We start from the raw sequence: 19,451 nt of genomic DNA on the forward strand, positions 1-19,451 counted from the left end.
GTTCTGCAAACTGAAGAAAAACCTGTCAAATTGTGTCATAAACACTCCTCCAAAGACCAGAAAGTCATCAAATGCGACATAAATTGGGTCCTTCTGGCTCAAAGACAGGCAGACATCCAATTGAGCTGCAGGGTCTCCCAGGGCTATCATTGTCAGAGTTCTTGCTGAGATAAGCTTCTAACCTCAAACTCTTACCTTTGCGGTGCTGAAATGATTATTGCTCCCCTCAGTTTGAAATGATGATTAGCTTGAATGTTCTTACCCCTGAATTATCTATCTCTCCCTCATGTTGTGTGCCATTTCCACAAATACTATATTTCTCAGAGTAGTCAGAGGCTGTGTATTCAGTGTTATGATCCCCAGCTAATGTTATTGCCAGACAAGTCAGATCCCTGATGGAAATCTGACTTGTTAAATTATATTATGGTTTATTTTGGTTTTAAGATGAAGTGATCTCCAACTGAAAGCTATGTTTACCAATATTTAAGCCTTGATCCTGAAGAACCACTTGTGAGAGATGGGCCATTGCGTCTGGGTACCAAATATTACCTTCCTTGGATGATTCTCTCCTCCAAGTTCTGTGTTGGCTAATGCTCAAAGGGCAGCTGAGAGAAAAGATAGACGGACATGTTCCAGATCACCTTACAGCACAGAGACATCACTAACTGGGAGGAGAATGCTGTTGACTGTTCAGCACGGCAACATCACTACACTAGCCAGTTCAAGGCTCATCAGTTTGAACATGAGGTGGAGTGGTGGTTGTTGAGGAAGGAGAAGGAAACTAACCTGGGGCTGTGAAATCCATTTCCCTGACAACAATATGTTTCCACTGTGGAAAAACCTGTGGAGCCAAGATTAGCCTCCTCAGTCATCTGATGACTTCTCCGGCTGAATGGAATTCATCCTTGATTCTGAGGAATTCTCAATGATACACCATAGCAACTTGGAGGATGTGAGGACACAGATGCTGGAGATCAGAGTTGAAGATTGTGGTACTGAAAAAGCACAGCGGGTCAGGCAGCATCTGAGGAGCAGGAGAATCAACGTTTCGAGCATAAGCTCTTCATCAGGATTCCTGATGAAGAGCTTATGCTCGCAACGTCAATTTTCCTGCTCCTTAGATGCTGCCTGACCGGATATGCTTTTCCAGCACCACACTCTTCCACCATAGCAACTTGCCAAGGCTTCAAATTCTACATTGCCTTGATTTGGAGCTACCTTCCTGGGCCAAAATTCTAGAACTCCCTCCCTATCAGAACTGTGGATGTATCTAACCTGGGGCTGTGAAATCCATTTCCTTGACCACAATATGTTTCCACTGTGGAAAAACCTATGGGCTAAGACTAGCCTCCTCAGTCATCCTCCACTGTGGTGGTTCAAAAGGTTGAATTAAAATTATTTCCTTGTAGCAAACTTCAAGATTTCAGCATTTCCTGCTAAACTAGAGAAGAAGTGCAGAAATAAATTCAAATAAACTTCTTTCCTAGTTTTGTAAAAGGCCTAATTAGCTACTGAGTTATGTCATAGAGCTTGTGATATACACAAGAAACTTGCATTACATTTGAAAAATAAACAAAAACTTATATGGTTGCTGAAAGATAAAACTGCTACAGATTATATAAATTGTCTGTTATTTAAATATCAAGTCTTGCATTTAACATCAGTGTTTGAAAAATGTTATTTCAAATCTGAATTTAATCTATTCTTCGTATATCTTCCCTGAACACACCCTCCAGTAAATACCAATGTTTTAGTGAGAGAATCATGGTTTTAAAAAATATTATGTGTATTTTATCTTTTCACATGCTTATTTATAATCCAAAGTATAATGGAGTAAAAAGAGCTTTCTATAACATCTCTTTTCCTCATACTCTGTCACACATAATTCTGAATTTTAAACCCTCAGTTTCAAAGACCCAGGTGCACCAGTTTTTCCTTTGTCTCTGAAGAGATAAACAAACACTCATGTCAGTTAAAGAACAAATTAAAGGAAATGTGTTTATAAAGGGATAAGAAAAGCAATTTGTTTAGAAATACATTCCACTGTGATGTTGTGTAAAATGTAGCAGAGTGATTACCCATTGGTGTTTATCAAATAGGCTCATTTTCATGCTCAACTGCAATCATTCCTCAGGAAATCGCTCTTGTAGGGACATTCCCTGGGTGACTCCAGCTTAACAAACATTGACCAAAGACTGATATACAGTGTAAAGTGCAGGCCCATTGTAATGGTACTTTCTCTACAACTAGTTTTGTGTCTGAAACCAGATGCTTTTACAAAGCTGTGCAAAAATCTTATTTTTGAATTAGCAGTTTTCAGACAGCCTGATTTTTGCATGGTTCTATGTAGTCCACGTTAAAATGAACTTAAACCACCTGACCACAGTTGATACCTTGGGGTTTACAGCAGAAGAGAGGTTATGTCACTGGAGTGTTAGATAACCAAATAAAGGTGATATGTGACTTCAGCTGCAGGCTGACATTATTTACTCTGAAGTGACCTAATGAGCCATTCTTCTGTGTCATGCTGCTACTGGTCAAATCAGAAAAGGTCCACCACCAACTTTCTCAGACTAATTAGAAATGAGAATTAATGCCATTTTACCAGCCATTTATTCATCCCAAGAACTCAACAACTTTCCCTGTCCCTTCTAATTTCCCACCAGGCTCCCTAACAACATTTTCTTAGGCTGGAGTATTTTTACCAGACCACTGGTTTAATAGTTTAGCCACAAATCTGGTTTAATTATCTGAAGTAAAACTGCATTCTTTACTCCCCATCGAAATGCTCTTACTATTCCAAAATTATCTTGGAGCTATGGATAACCTTAGGTTCCTGCTCTCAATGACAAACCACATCCTCTGGCCCCTTTCTTCATTTCCTGTTAATCTTCAACATCAAAGATGAAAGACATTTCTTCATCTTTATAGATTAAGATTACCCGATTGGCCGCCTGAACTACCCATGTTCTGCTTTGGTCTTGACCAGCATGTCACTGCAAAGTTTTCAACTTCTCTTCACCCCAGCTTTCAACAGATTTACCTTGATAAATCATTACCTTCTGTATTTTGCATCTCTTCTTGTTCCAACTCCTAGACACATGATTAACTTTTCTTATCCTAGTGCTCATGCAGATTACCAGTGGCTCATTTACTACTGGATACATTTCCTCTGCCCTTTGCAGCTATTCTCATAGTCTCATCCTCAACTCCTCCATCTTCCCCAACTAGTGGTTTCTCTGCAAAGTACCTTTGGATTCCATAGTTTTTTGGAGGTGGCAGGGAAAGTGGTGAGAAGATCAAATATTTGGGCAGCTTGGCCCGAGAGAGACACTCCCCCTTTCTTACCATCTCGCAAATTAAGCTGCACAAGCGAAGGCCATTAGCTGATCTTCTCAACTTGCCAACAATTAAAGTTCTTAAGTGCTCAATTAAAAGCCATTTAAGGGCCTCAACTCACCACCAGCTGATTAACTGCCTTGCCAGCAGGCAGAAGAAGTAGCTGGTTCCCAAACTAGAAAACAGGGTGACATGCCTGTGGCTTGGAAGGAGCTGCTTCTCCATTGACCCAACCTGGGGTCAATCAGGGATGGGATGGAATGGAGAGGGTGTGGCCAATGAAAGCTAGTCAGCACCTTTCCTTGCCTCAAACCCCCCCTTTCCCCACAAGCCCAATCCTGTGAGACCTGAAAGAAAACCACTTACCTTCTTTATGCTGGTGAAGACTTGTCTCACAAACTTGATTAAGTTTTTTGAAGAAGTAACAAAGATAATTGTTGAGGGTAGGGCAGTGGATGTTGTCTACATGGACTTTACTAAAGCATTTGACAAGGTCCCTCACGATAGAAGATTAAGTCACGTGGGATCCGTGGTGAGTTGACAAATTGGATACAAAATTGGCTTGATCATTGAAGACAGAAAGTAATTGTGAAGGGGTGTTTTTCTGACTGGAAGTCTGTGACCAGTGATGCTTTGCAAGGATCAGTGCTCAGATTTTTGTTGATTGTATTAAATGTAAATGACTGAGGTGAAAATATAGGTGATCTGATCAGTAAGTTTACAGATGACACAAAAATTGGGGAAGTTGTAGGTAGTAGAGAAATAGCAGATGGAATTTAATCCAGACAAATATGAAGTGATACATTTGGGAGCTCAAACACAAGTGGAAAGTATACAGTTAATGGCAGGATGTTCCAAGTCCAAAACTCCCTCAAAGTGGCAAGACAAGTAAATAAGGTGGTAGAGGAGGTGCACGGCATTTGCCTTCATCAGTAGGGATATTACGTATAGACGTTGGCAAGTCATATTGCAGCTGTATAAAACTTCAATGTCTACATTAGAGTGGTGCTGGAAAAGCACAGCAGGTCAGGCAGCATCCAAAGATCAGGAAAATTGACATTTCGGGCAAAAGCCCTTCATCAGGAATCATGAATTCCTGATTCCTGATGAAGGGCTTTTGCCTGAAACATTGATTTTCCTGCTCCTTGGATGCTGCCTGGTCTGCTGTGCTTTTCCAGCACCACTCTAATCTAGACTCTGGTTTCCAGCATCTGCAATCCTCATTTTTGCCTGTATAAAACTTCAGTTGGATCATATTTAGAGTTTTGTATGCTGTTCTGGTTGCCCCATTATAGGAAAGATGTGGAGGCTTTGCAGACGGTGCAAAAGAGGTTGACCAGGATGTAAAACAAAATCAGAAACTGTTGGAAAACACTCAGCAGACCAGGCACCATGGGTGGAGAAAAAGTGGAGTTAATGTTTCAAGTCCAGTGACTGTTATTCAGAACAGGATATTGCCTGGATTGGATTGTATTAGCTATAGGGTGGTTGAACATATCTGGACTGTTTTCATTAGCATGTAGGAAGCTGAGGGATGATCTGAGAAGTATATAAAATTATGAGTGACATGGATAGGATGGATAGTCAGAGTCTTTTTCACAGAGTAGAATTTTTTTTACACAGATTGTGGTAGGTGGTAGAAACAGATATATTAGCAGTGGCATTTGGACAAACACATGAACAGTTAGGGACGAGAGGGACATGAACCATGTGCAGACAGATGGGATTAGCTTAGAATGGCATCATGGTTGGCATAGACATGGTGGGCAAGAGGGCCTGTTCCTGTGCTGTACTGTTGTATGTTCTATATTTTCGCCATTGAGCCCCTTAAGATTAGGACTTCACTTTTTAAGCTTGTAATCCACAGAGAAGCTCACAGTCAGCTCTTATGTGACTGTTTGGATCTTACTCCAGCAAGCTTTCTCACTGGTGGGCCAGGAAGTCAACCGGTCTTAAAGATATTCATAGATATTGCATGGAACACCAAATCCCAACCATAGACTTCATGCATCTTTCTTCATCATCTGGCAATTTCTCCTCAATGTTTCTGCATTTCTACAGTCTCATTTACTTTTTAAAATCCTCCTCAAAATCCAACTTTTGAAATTGTTTGTTCCCAACACTGCTAATTCTTATAGAATCATAGAATTCCTCCAGTATGGAAGCAAACCATTCAGTCCATTGGGTCCACACTGACCCTCAGAAGGACATCTCTCCCAGACCCAACCCCCTTATCTTATTCCTGAAACCCTACATCTCTCATGGCTAATCCATCAAGCCGGTACATCCCTGGACACTATGGCAATTCAGCATGACCAATCCACCTAATCTTTTTCTAATTTTTCTTTTATCATAGTTCAACATGTTAGTATGTTGATCTCTGAAACAGCTTGAAATGCATTTTTATGGAAAGGTGCTATAAGGTGAATTATGTGAAATTGCTATTGAGTTTCAGTTGCTGGTCTATGTATTTGCATTGCACAGTCACGCTGCTTCTATTTCAATATTGTTGTTTTTAGATTAGATTAGATTAGACTTACAGTGTGGAAACAGGCCCTTCGGCCCAACAAGTCCACACCGACCCGCCGAAGCGCAACCCACCCATACCCCTACATTTACCCCTTACCTAACACTACGGGCAATTTAGCTTGGCCAATTCACCTGACCCGCACATCTTTGGACTGTGGGAGGAAACCGGAGCACCTGGAGGAAACCCACGCAGACACGGGGAGAACGTGCAAACTCCACACAGTCAGTCGCCTGAGTCGGGAATTGAACCCGGGTCTACAGGCGCTGTGAGGCAGCAGTGCTAACCACTGTGCCACCGTGCCGCCCACCATGTGGTGGCTTGCAGCTCATTCACATGTAGTATTTTCCAAGTTTCATCAGATGACACCGGCATTTCATCAGGAAGCATAAGAGATAGAGGATTAAAGTCTGTGAAATCAATGGTACAGTTCCTGTTAAGTCATCCTAAAGTGACACATTTAAAGGGTGATTTAGTCCACTCATCTGGCAGGAACATCGTGGGAATTAAAATCAAGGCTGTTCAGAAGCCATTGCATTTCTGCAGCTCTTGTACCAACATTTTAATTTCTTGGTTTTTAAGATTGTGAAGTTTATTCACCTGAATTTGGCATCAACATTATAAAAATGTTAGAAATAGTAAAAGGAGTAGGCCCTATGGTCGTTCAAGCCTGCTCCAACATTGAATTTGAGCATTGTTAATCTTTTAGGTCCTCTCCACTTTCCCTCCCTATCACCATAAGTATTTACATTTTTTGTATGTTGTTGCCATTTTACCTCAGAGCTGAGTGAAATGTAACCCTTTTAAGGTGTCAGATGGGTCAGATGTAGTGAAACTCAGAAATGTGTTTAAGCTTCTGAGAGATTTCATGTGACTTAGAAAGTGTTCCTTCTACCCAAAGAAACCAGAAAGTCTCCTTGGCTACATTCAGCTCATGAGCACCACCGTAAAACTCATTTTTGTCGACATTTACTGCAGAAATTGCTCTCAGTTTTGCTCTAACATGAACATCATTCCTGCTGACTTCCAGCTTGCATCAGAGTTAAGTAATTTAAATCTTCTGGTCCCAGATCATTGTCCTGTTTAGCCCTCCACCCTAGATTCCCACCAAGAGTTCAAACTGGGGACTGGATTTTACCTTTTGTTTGGCAAAGTGTTTTTTTCCTTTAGTGAGAATAGTGGTCGGTGGTCTGCCATGCCCCAGGTTGACGTTTCCCATATGATTGTCTACTCTTCAGCTCATTATTATACATTTGGCCTCCCTGGTGCCCGTCTCATGAGCTGTAGGGCAGGAGAGGTGGACATGTTCACCACTGCCATGACCTTGCAATGTTGACACTGCTGCAGCCATATTTAAACCCCAGTTTCACAGTTCTTTAGATACTGCAAGTGAGACATTGCCTTCCCACAGTAGAGTTACAACGTTATCCTGAAGAAACTGGCCCAGAAATGCAAGGTAGCTTGGAACAAGGAGGCATTAGTTGATGGGCTGGTGGAAAAGAGGACAATTCTTTTTCTTGTTGATTGACAAAGGACACCATACCAGACTTAACCAACCTCAACTGAGATTGTGGCCTAGCTGAGACAGCAATGCTAACGATTAAGCAACTGTGCCACCCTAAATTCACCTGTAATTTGTTTTGTTTGCAAATTTGTGAATAAAAAAAATCTTCTGATAAGTGATTAGGAGGCAGGTACCCTTTTGCTCAGGAACTTCCCTGGAGGTGCTTCTGGTAGAGGTGAAGAGGGAATTCCTGTTTCCTGGCAATCTGAATGTTAGGCGAATTGGCCATGCTAAATTGTTGATTGTGTTCAGGGGTGCATAGGTTAGGTACATTAGGTATAGGTAAATGTAGGTAAACAAGGTAGGGGAATGGGTCTGGGTGGTTGGAGGGTCAGTGTAGACTTGTTGAGCCTAATGGCCTGTTTGCACACTGTAGGGATTCTATGATTCTGTAGGGATTCTATGATTCATTGCCACAAGAACAGCTACTAGACTCTTTTTGGGAGGAGGGCTGGGAGACACTCTTAGGTTAGAGTCATACCTGGCATAAAGGAAGAAGGTTGTGGTTGTTGGAGGTCAATCATCATAGTCCAGGACATCTTTGCAGGATTTCCTCAGGGTAATGTCCTCTCGGCACAACAATCTTCAGCTGCTTCATCAATGACTTCCCCTCCATCATTAGAAGTGGGGATGTTTGCTGATGATTGCATGATATTGAGCACCATTCACAACTCCACAAATATGCTAACAGTTCATGTCCATATGTAGTAAGACCCAGATAAGATCAATATTATATCAATACCATGTTACTCTATGACTCTATGATCAATGCTGATTCCTCCATTATCAACATCCTCGTGATACCATTGACCACAGAATGAAATGGGCGAAAGTGAGGATTGCAGATGCTGGAGATCAGAGTTAAGATTAGAGTGGTGCTGGAAAAGCACAGCAGGTCAGGCAGAATCTGAGGAGCAGAAAAATCGACGTTTCCTGATGAAGGGCTTTTGCCTGAAATGTCAATTTTCCTGCTCCTCAGATGCTGCCTGGCCTGCTGTACTTTTCCAGCACCACACAGAATGAAATGGACCAGCCATAGGAAAACATTGGCTACAAGGTCAGGTCAGAGACTCTGCAGTAGGTAACTCACTTCCTGTCTCCCCAGTGCCTGTCCACCATCTATTAGTCACAAGTCAGGAGTTTGATGGAATACTCCTCCAGTTGCCTGAATGAATGCAACTCCAAAACAACTCAAAAAAACTTGACACCATCTAAAACAAAGCAACCCACTTGTTTGGAATCTCAACCACCGCTTCCATTATTCACTCCCTCCACCACCAATGCACAGTGACATAAATGTGCACCATCTACAAGATACACTGCAGCAACTCTCCAATGCACCTTCAAAAGCACCTTTTAACCTACAACCTCTACCACAAGGTGCATGGGAATATCACCTTCTGCAACTTCTCCTTCAAGCCACACACCATTCTGACTTGGAACTACATCACTATTCCTTCACTGTCACTGAGTCAAAACCATGGAACTCCCTTCCTAACAGCTGTGTGTGGATCCCTTCAAACCTTGATTCAACAAGGCAGCTGATCACCAGCTGCTCCAAGGCAATTAGGAATGAGCAATAAATATTGGCCCAGCCAACGATGCCCATGTCCTAGGAATGAATATGAACAAAACTTAAAGAGTTAATTGGTCCAGGTGCATTGTCCTCAGAACCAGGGAAATGCTAAGAGTAGCAAGGGTAAATATTGCTTTTATTTGTCAATCTCGTCTAATAACGCATGACAACAATCCTTAAGAAATCTCATAACAACACACACAATTTCCTTGCTCCCTTGACACCATTTAGTTATCTCTATTTAATCTTTCTTTTTCCTGTTTGTTGCATCTCCCTTTCTGCTTCTGGACTGCATCACAAACTCTACAGATTGCATTGTCATTTCAGGAGTCATCCTAAATGTTGCTGTATACCTATTTGAAGAGTAAAACTGGGGTTAAATTGGAGAGCTGAATGAGCAGCAAGCCATTGAAATTTGTGATCTTGCCAGAATTATTCACATTGAGCTTTGCAAGCTTGTGTCTTTATTCAGTCAGGTTTCTGACCATTCTATGTGCCTCTTCACTGATCTTCAGGACACCACACACTTAGCCAGTTTGGTGTATTAAATTGCAGTAATATTTGTGTCTTCCCATGGTCATGTCATCCTGACTTTTAAAACTTTTCTGTCTCTTCTAGATACTTCTGGAGCCAGAGCTCTCTGAAGGAATTACCTCAGAAGAGGAAAATCGAAAAGAAGTAGCACTGTCACATGCTTCATCACTCTCTGTCACCAACACTGAACCTGGGGACTGCAGTTTAAACATGAGCTGAACCTGTCAGCATATAGTAATTCATTTAACATTTGAGTACAGGTACTGATGGACAACGGGACAATGTTACACAACTCACTGTTGCACTGCATTGGAAGGTACAACGAAGATACTGTACTTTCTCAGTTCTGGTGTGCAAATGTGGAGCTGTGAGAAGCAATCCCTTGACTTTGCAAATCGTTATATGAGATATTGAAAATCCTGTCAAGGAGTTTCACAGACATGTCTGATAGCATAAAGAAATCTTTCAACTTCAGTGATATAGTATATATCTCTTCTTGTATAGGAATTACACTATACAATATACCTTGCAGAGTATGCTCACCTCCAGAGACTCTATAGCTAAGTTTTCAGACCAATAGTTCCCAGGCACAAGCTCTATAGTTTTGGTAGAAGTTCAGACAGCTCCCTTACAGATCCAGGATTTAAAATTCCACTTTGAATTTCACTTCGTAGAGTGCAATTTGGGTAAGTGTAACACGATGTACTTGGGCAGGACAAACAAGGCAAGACAATATATGATAAATTGTAGCAGATGGGAAGCACCGAGGATCAGAGATACCTTGATGTGCATGTCCACACTTTTATTTATAAGACGGGTGTCTGAAGTGGTTAAGAAGACATATGGGATACTTATTTTTAAGTGCCTTTATTACGCGAGTTTAAGAGCAGAGAGGTTATGCTGGAACTATGATAAAAGGTTGGTTAGTCAACAACTAGAGTATTGTGTGTAATGTTGGAATCCACATTGTAGGATGGATGTGATTGCACTGCAGAGCGTAAAGGATCTTTACCAGGATGTGGCATGGGCTGAAAAGTTTTAGTTATAAAGAGAATTTGGACAGACTGGGATTGTTTTCCCTGAAGTAGAGAAGAGAGAAGGGGCATGATTAATAAGTTTACAATTAGGAGGAGCATAAACAGGGTAGATAGAAAGAAACTTTTCCTCTTGGTGGAAGGATCAATGATGATTTAAGAAAGACGCAAGAGGTTTAGAGGGAATGTGAGCAAAATGGTTTCCCCTCCAGAGGGTGGTGGGAATCTGGAATGCTGATTAAGGGTGGCAGAGTTAGAAAGCCTGATAACATTTAAGAAATATTTAAATGTACACCTGTAATACCAAGGTGTTCAAGGCTAGAGGCCAAGTGCTGGATATTGGGATTAGAATATTTAGGTGGTTGTTTTGACCAACACAGACTTGATGGGTTGAATGGACTTTTTCAGTGCTGTAAACCAGTGCTGTAGTCACCTCTATGACTCTATGACTTATAACTTTGAAGGCAGGCTACTGTTTTGGTAAGATTGGTGGAGTCTGAGTCCTTCATCTTCTGTACTTTGCTGTCTTGAAGATAAGTGAAAGCAATGAGTCTTAGTCCCATGGCATAGTAGATGTGTGCAGTATTGCTTTCTTTCATGTTATCTTCTCATTAGACCAAATCTTCATCATCAGCAGCCTGGAAGCAAGTCCATTTTTTGATATTTTATTGCAGTGCATTGAACCTTTAAAAAGAAGTCCTTACTGAGACCAGCTTTGTGTTTGCTGTTTCATTTAAAAGATATAAGTCTTATTAAAGAATGAGAAACATGACCAAGCATGCTGTTTCTTAAATGAATTGTGATTGACATCAATAAAAGCACAAACAAAAGTATATATATGAATTTTTTGATGTAAGAAAAAGGCATATGATAATTCACAGGAGCATGGTAAAGCAAACTTGCATGAGTTACATTAGCCAATATTATGAAATTACCAAAATCACAAATGAGAACATGTCTTAAAGATAGAAAGAGAGGTGGAGAGGTTTACAGTGAGAATTCCCGAACTTAGGGTCATACATCTGAAGGCATGACCATCAGAGATGATCAAAAGATCAACATTAAATTAATGCATATATCTTGGAGGGTTGTGCAACTCAAGTAGCTTAAAAAGGAGTCAGGCAATGGAGTGCTTCAAAAACATGGATGGGAATTTTAAAACTGAGGCTCCTGTTAATCAGGATCAGTTGTAGGTCAGTAAGTATGAAGTTTTAGATAGACATAGAGCATAGAACATTACATTCGGCCCTCGATGTTACGCTGACCTGTGGAACCAATCTGAAGTCTATCTATCCTACACTGTGTCATTTTCATCCATATCTTTATCCTATGACCATTTAAATGCCCTTAAAGTTTGTGAGTCTAATTTGGATACTGGAAGGGTGTTCCACATCCCTACTACTCTCTGAATAAAAAAAGCACATTTGACATCTGTCCTATATCTATCACTCCTCAATTTAAAGCTATGTCTCCTCCTATATACCCACCACCATCTGAGGAAAAAGGGTCTCACTGTCCATCCTATCTAACCCTCTGATTATTTTATATATCTCAATTAAGTCACCTCTCAACCTTCTTCTCTCTAATGAAAACAGCCTTAGGTCCCTCAGCCTTTCTTCATAAGATCTTCCCTCCAAACCAGGCAAAATCCCAGTAAATCGCCTCTGAACCCTTTCCAAAGCTTCCACATCCTTCCTATAGTGTGGTGACCAGAACTGTATGCAATACTCCAAGTGCGGCCACACCAAAATTTTGTACAGCTACTACATGACCTTGTGGCTCTAAAACTCAACCCCTCCAACAATAAAAGCTAATATGCCTTCTTAACAACCCAATCAACCTGGCTGGCACCTTTTCAGGGATCTATGTACATGAACATTAAGATGTCTCTGCTCATCTACACTGCCAAAGTGAATCACCTCACACTTTCCCACATTAAATTGAATTCTTTGAGGAGGTGACCAAGCATGTGGATGAGGGTAGAGCAGTGGATGTAGTGTACATGGATTTTAGTAAGGCATTTGATAAGGTTCTGCATGGTAGGCTTATGCGGAAAGTCAGGAGGCATGGGATAGTGGGAAATTTGGCCAGTTGGATAGAGAACTGGCTAACCGGTCGAAGTCAGAGAGTGGTGGTAGATGGTAAATATTCAGCCTGGAGCCCAGTTACAAGTGAAGTTCTGCAGGGATCAGTTCTAGGTCCTCTGCTGTTTGTAATTTTTATTAATGACTTGGAAGAAGGAGTCGAAGGGTGGGTCAGTAAATTTGCAGACGATACGAAGATTGGTGGAGTTGTGGGTAGTGAGCAGGGCTGTTGTCCACTGCAAAGGGACTGAAATATGATGCAGAGCTGGGCTGAGGAGTGAAAGATGGAGTTCAACCCTGTCAAGTGTGAGGTTGTCCATTTTGGAAGGACAAAAACGAATGCGGAATACAGGGTTAACAGTAGGGTTCTTAGTAAGGTGTAGGAGCAGAGGGATCTTGGGGTCTATGTTCATAGCTCTTTGAAAGTTGCCATGCAGGTGGATAGAGTTTGTAAGAAGGCCTATGGTGTATTAGCATTCATTAGCAGAGGGATTGAATTCAAGAGTCGTGAGGTGATGTTTCAGCTGTACAGGACCTTGGTAATGCCACATTTGGAATACTGTGTGCAGTTCTGGTTGCCTCACTTTAGGAAAGACGTGGAAGCTTTGGAGAGGGTGCAGAGGAGATTTACCAGGATGTTGCCTGGAATGGAGAATAGGTCGTACGAGGATAGGTTGAGAGTGCTAGGCCTTTTCTCATTGGAACGGCGAAGAATGAGGGGTGACTTGATAGAGGTTTATAAGATGATCAGGGGAATAGATAAAGTAGACAGTCAGAGACTTTTTCCCCGGGTACAACAGAATGTTACAAGGGGACATAAATTTAAGGTGAAGGGTGGAAGGTATAGAGGGGATGTCAGGGGTAGGTCCTTTACCCAGAGAGTAATTATGTATAAAATTATACATAATAATATAAATTATTATGTATTTTGTAATTACATAATAAATTACAAAATTATTATGTAATTTTGTATAATATTACAAAATTATAGGGTAAATAGGCAAAGTCTTTTCCCTAGGGTCGGGGAGTGCAGAACTAGAGGGCATAGATTTAGGGTGAGAGGGGAAAGATATAAAAAAGACCTATGGGCCAACATTTTCACACAGAGGGTGGTACGTGAATGGAATGAGCTGCCAGAGGAAGTGGTGGAGGCTGGTACAATTGCAACATTTAAAAGGCATTAGGATGGGTATATGAATAGGGAGGGTTTGGAGGGATATGGGCTGGTTGCCTGCAGGTGGGCCTATATTGGGTTGGGATAGCTGATCAGCATGGACAGGTTGGAACGAAGGGTCTGTTTCCATGCTGTACATCTCTATGACTCTATGACTCCTCGTGTCCACTGCAAAGCAAGAATTGCCCCCAAAACTCTCGTTAAATCCCCCTTAGCATTGTGAGTTTTGAAAAGTCCACTCAATCTTTATACCCAAAATCCAAATGAAAAACGTATACTTTCACTTTGTAGCTTAACGTTGTTGACCTATACTACTGAGCTAGGTTTCAGTGTGGTTCAGGTAGCTAATTTCCTTTGAGTTAGAAAATTGTGGGTTCAAGCCATAGTGCAGGATTTGACCACAAATCAAGGATGACACTTCAGCTCAGTGCTGAGTGAGCAGTGCACTGTTTGAGGTGCCTAATATTGATTGAGGCATTAAACTGAGAACCTGTGCAGATGGAAATGAAAAATCTCATGGAACTATTTGAAGCCAGTTAGGGAAGCCTTGCTGTCTTGGAAAACATCTTTATTCACACCATTAAACATTAAAGTACATTACCTAGACATTTATCTTACTCTGTTTGTGTGACTTTGGTATGCAAATTGACAGCAATGTTTTTTGACAGAACATCAATATTCACATCAAAAAAATAATTTACTGCCTGTCAAAAGTTTTAGGAACCCCTGAAAATGGGACAGGTACTAAAAAATTGCAAATTTTCTTTTATTCATCATACATGAATTACAGAGGAATCGGATTAGGGAAAGCACGGCTTTCTCTTGGTGCTTCATGTTTTTCTCACTCTTCCAGAAAAATACAGCAATTTATGAAATGTTGTTCCATTGCGGCTGCTCTGTGCTGTCCTGCTTCTCTTGGACAATGGTAACTTTACCTTTATCAATATCCCAACAAAATGACTTCATTCCATGAAACTGAATTCTCCAACATTTTTACAGGCTTTCTTATTCTTAATGAATAGAATCAAAAATAAAAAAGTTCATACCAAGCTACTGAGTGTGGTTTAAAGCTAATTCTAAAACTTGTTTGTTAGTATATGATAGTTTGAAATTGATTGCCAGTCAATTATTGTTAGCACCATATTATGTATTTGGCAACTCATACAAGACTTAAAATGCCAAGAATTTTACATTATTTATCACACTATTAACAATACTTTAGTAATTTCTCTACACCAAATCCTTTTTTTTGCTTATTCACGTAGACTTAGTCAGACTGTCTACTCCTATCATGTATAATAATATTGTACTGCAGCACAACATTCTTGTCAGGGGATAGAAGATACTTCGCTGCTGAAAGAAGCATAAAGTGCTTTATGTATTGTTTTTGGTCACACCCTTTTCCATCACTTAGCCATAAATAGTAGCAATTAGCATAGAATGGATTCAATGTTTATTGTAAACAGGCATTCAGTGCTACTTTTTTGGCATTCATAAATTGGTATTGAATCTTGAGCAAATGCCAATTGCACCTGGGATTTGTTCATTTTAAGTAGCAATCATATAACATGAAAGAAACTTCAGTTCATTTGTACTATGTTATCTCCTTGAAGAAATTCTGGTAGCCCACATTTTAAACTAAGTTGACCATAGAATTGATAGAGTCAATAGCCAGAGACTTTTCCCCAGGGCAGGATTGACTGGTATGAGAAGTCATAGATTGAAGATATTAGGAGGAGGTATAAAGGAGACGTCAGAGGTAGGTTTTTTACACAGAGAGTTGTGAATGCATGGATTGTGTTACCAGTGGTGGTGGTGGTTGCAGAGTCATTGGGGGCATTTAAGTAACTTCTGGACATGCACATGGATAGCAATGAGTTGAGGGGTGTGTAGGTTGTTAGCATATTTTACATTAGGATTAAATCTCGGCACAACATCGAGGACCAAAGGGCCTGTTGTGTGCTGTATTTTTCTATGTAATTCCCAGTATTGAGGCTGAAGATACTATTGCAGAGAAATTTTTTAAAAAGCTGAAAACTAATTGCAAGAATCTGGAATAACTTTTTTGAGAAGACAATGTTTTCTACAAGCTGTTTCCACTCATTTGATCATGTAATTCATTTTCCAATTTTCACTTTACACCCCATTGAAGAAAATTGTTGTGGATTATTTCAGGAAAGGCTAAGCAACCTAAACTTACCATGGAAATTTATAAAAATTCCTTTAAATTGAATTATCTGTTAAACTCAACACAAGTTTACCTCTTGGCAGTGAATCTGCAGTATATTTAATGGTGCACAAAGACCTAAAGGAAGAGAACAAGATGAAAATCTTTTTCCACTCCCAAATTCTCAGGTTTCAGGTTGAATGGAATGAAAATAGTTATTTTTAATATTTAAATGTTGAAAAGTAGAACTTTTAAAATGTTAATTACAAGTAACTATTGTGTACAGTTTAGACAAGCAAGATGTTGGAAGAATACAGCATGCTAGGGATCAGCAAGAGGAGTTTGGAAGGAGTGTTTAGAATTAGAGAAATAGACTGTGTCTACTTCTGGCACTTGTTACTTCATCACAACTAGTGGTAACAAAACAATTCGTATTTCTTTAAGGATAATAAATATTTATTAGAATTTTCATAAGTTTAATTTTATCCCATTCCATGATTTCCATCTAACAGTTCATTTTTGCTTTAAACTGACAAAAGGGACACTTCCTTGAAATCATTAAATTGGAATTCATCACTTTATTTAATTATATTGTTTCAGGAACAAAGTGGTATTAAAATAGACAGACTATATGAAATTATACCAATCTATATTACAAGAAAACTTTCATTTTATTTAAACAAAAAAATGTTAAGGCATATTCACCTGACAATATGATTTGCTATTTCTTGCACTTTGTCCTGTGTTTGCATTTGTGGATGTATTAAAATGTTGTCTGATATGTCTAGCCACTTTAAGTGGTTGCATTTCAACGCCAAATTCTATGATAACGTTTCATCCCAGCACAGTTCACCTCCGATGAATGATGATTATGAAACTGAGCCAAAATAACTGATGAGAGGCGGTGGGAATGTAGGTAGTTCTGTAGTTTGTGCAGAGTTTGTCAACTTCAGCCATGTTTGGCTTGTCTGAAGGTCAGGCAACCGCAAAGATTTCTTGCCTTAGTGAAAAATTATTTGCTGACATTTTCTGCAATCTTTTGTGATTTGCTCTAAGAATGAGTTGTTTTAAGTGATAAAAAATAGTTGGACATCTGCAGTGGCTTTGTGAGCAGTAACCAAGGCCCAAGACATGGATATACCTTTACCTGTCAACAGTAAACAAAGCACAGCCAGAGAACTTGGGGCTTGCCGCACACCTTGGTCACACACTAAGCAAACTATCACCAGGTGTGCTTACAGAACAGACCTTCCATCAGCGTCCTGTCATGCATAAGATGTTTATCCAATTTGTCAAGATAATCTTTCCTCAAATAAGCCCATGAACTCGTTCTCTGAACAAGCTAAAAGTAAGGCAGCATAATATAATCGCACTCCTCCCCTATTTTCTCTTAATCTTGTTGCTGGAGCTTTCCCGAGCTTTAGGTTTTGGCAAACTGAAATTAATGATGTGACAGTTTTGACACTGATCACCTTCTCTGTGAGGTCTAGAATAGCCAATAACTTCCAATGCACTTGATCAAAACTTTTTTTATTCCACTTGCTAGTATGAGTCACAATTTCCAATATTGCTGGTATGCTGTAATTTAGCAGAGTGAACTAAAATAAGGAAGGTATCAAATTGTGACCAATACTAACTTTAAATCAGGTTTAAAATATTGGAACCTAACGAAGTCAGAGGAAAAACAAATTGCACAAATTCGTGACCTCCATACCGATAAGTATCCAATAAGTAAACACAGATTTTTTTTCCCTAATAGCTGGAGCTGTAAGGTAAAGAAAGTCAAGTCTAAGTACACACCCAAAGATAAATATAATTTCATTACCCAATGTGTACATGGTAACTTATTTGTTACTTTATGTGTGAATTAAGATAATTTACATACCACCTATAAATAGCTATTTTGAACTTTATCATAAAAATAGTATGTATCATTTGATTGACATAATGGCTAAAGGGATCACCTGGTGTCACTCTAAGCAGTGAAAACTAAGTACAATTCCCTCTCTATACTGAATTAGATGATCGAATACTACAATTGCCCTCAGTATTCCCAGGCTAAGAAATTAGGTTTAAAAAATCAACTGAAGTCCCCACTCTGAAATTTATTCATTGATTCCTGCCAGGCAATCTGTGTTTGTGAACATTGGGTCAGAACAGAATTGGGCTCAGCTGTGATGCCCTCTGCATTTGAATGGCTAGATGACATTCTTTGTCTATGCTGACACAAAACTATTAGACGACGTACAGAAGAGCTGTTGATATACATGGGACTGTGCCTCAGTAAAAATCAGCATCTTTGAAAAACAGAGATGGGGGTGGTGTTGCTGGTGAAAAGAAGAGCAAATTGGCAACACAGGATTTCAGCAAATCTTATACTTTGTTTATGTTTACACAATTCAATGGTATTAATAATCTCCATCTGATAGTGTTATGATAAAGGTGGGAGAAAGAGCTCCTTGTATTTTACCCTTCTGAAACAGAATTTTTGAAACTATATCATGAAATCTTGTCTTTGGTTTGGTGCTTGCATGCATCAGAAATGGAAATTTATTTTTCTACATTTTCATGCATTTCAAAATAATCCTACATCATTTCCTATGCAATTGAATTGTGTTTTCTACAGGTGCCAATTTGACTTCATTCCATGTTAGGCATTGATGTTTGAGAATGTATTACGTAATGTCAAAAAAAATTACCAATGTCAGAGGTTACTTAATCTTTCAGAATAAACCTTTCTCCAGCATTTACACCTGAACTGCTGAGTTCTAAACATCAGTCCAAAAAAAATTAATAATGGATCTTTGCAATGCTGTTTTAATTTGGAGCTGGAAAACAGAGGAAAATGTGTTTGGGGCATGTGGCTGCAGTCAGATGATGCCAATCTCTTTCTTCAGTCATTAATTTTGTTAAAACAGGTGAGTTTAGCAATGTACTCACATTTTATTGCAACCATTACTTCCTACATTTAATTAGCTAATAGAGGAAAAAAATTAAAATTCAGAACAATTGGTTGTAAAATGCATGTACAAACTGTTCTGTAAAAATAAAGTCACTTTGCTAGTTCATTGACTTCAAGCAAAAGAAAAATTAATTGATATTTATTGTTGTACTAGTGTAAGTCTCCACAGGAACCTAAGAAATTATTGCTGATACTTACAAGCCAAATGAATTTTTGTCATGTTTTCTAATCTGTTTTAGGTCCTATAATCTGAACTGATTGGTTAAAAATACTAATCTGAAACACATTAACAATTGAGTCATCATTATTGCCTTTCAAAATCAAACTATTACAAAGAAATATGATTGACTTATGCCATTTTATCAGTTTGTTTTTGTTTTTGTGAATATTTATGTTTAAAGTAAATAATGATCTCACAAAGAAATCATTTTATGTAATAGAATCTGTAGAAGGAGCTGATTAACATTTATACATATGGAAAATGCTTGCC

The sequence above is a fragment of the Hemiscyllium ocellatum genome, chromosome 13 (genome assembly GCF_020745735.1).
Source record: "Hemiscyllium ocellatum isolate sHemOce1 chromosome 13, sHemOce1.pat.X.cur, whole genome shotgun sequence".
Taxonomy (NCBI): Eukaryota; Metazoa; Chordata; class Chondrichthyes; order Orectolobiformes; family Hemiscylliidae; genus Hemiscyllium; species Hemiscyllium ocellatum.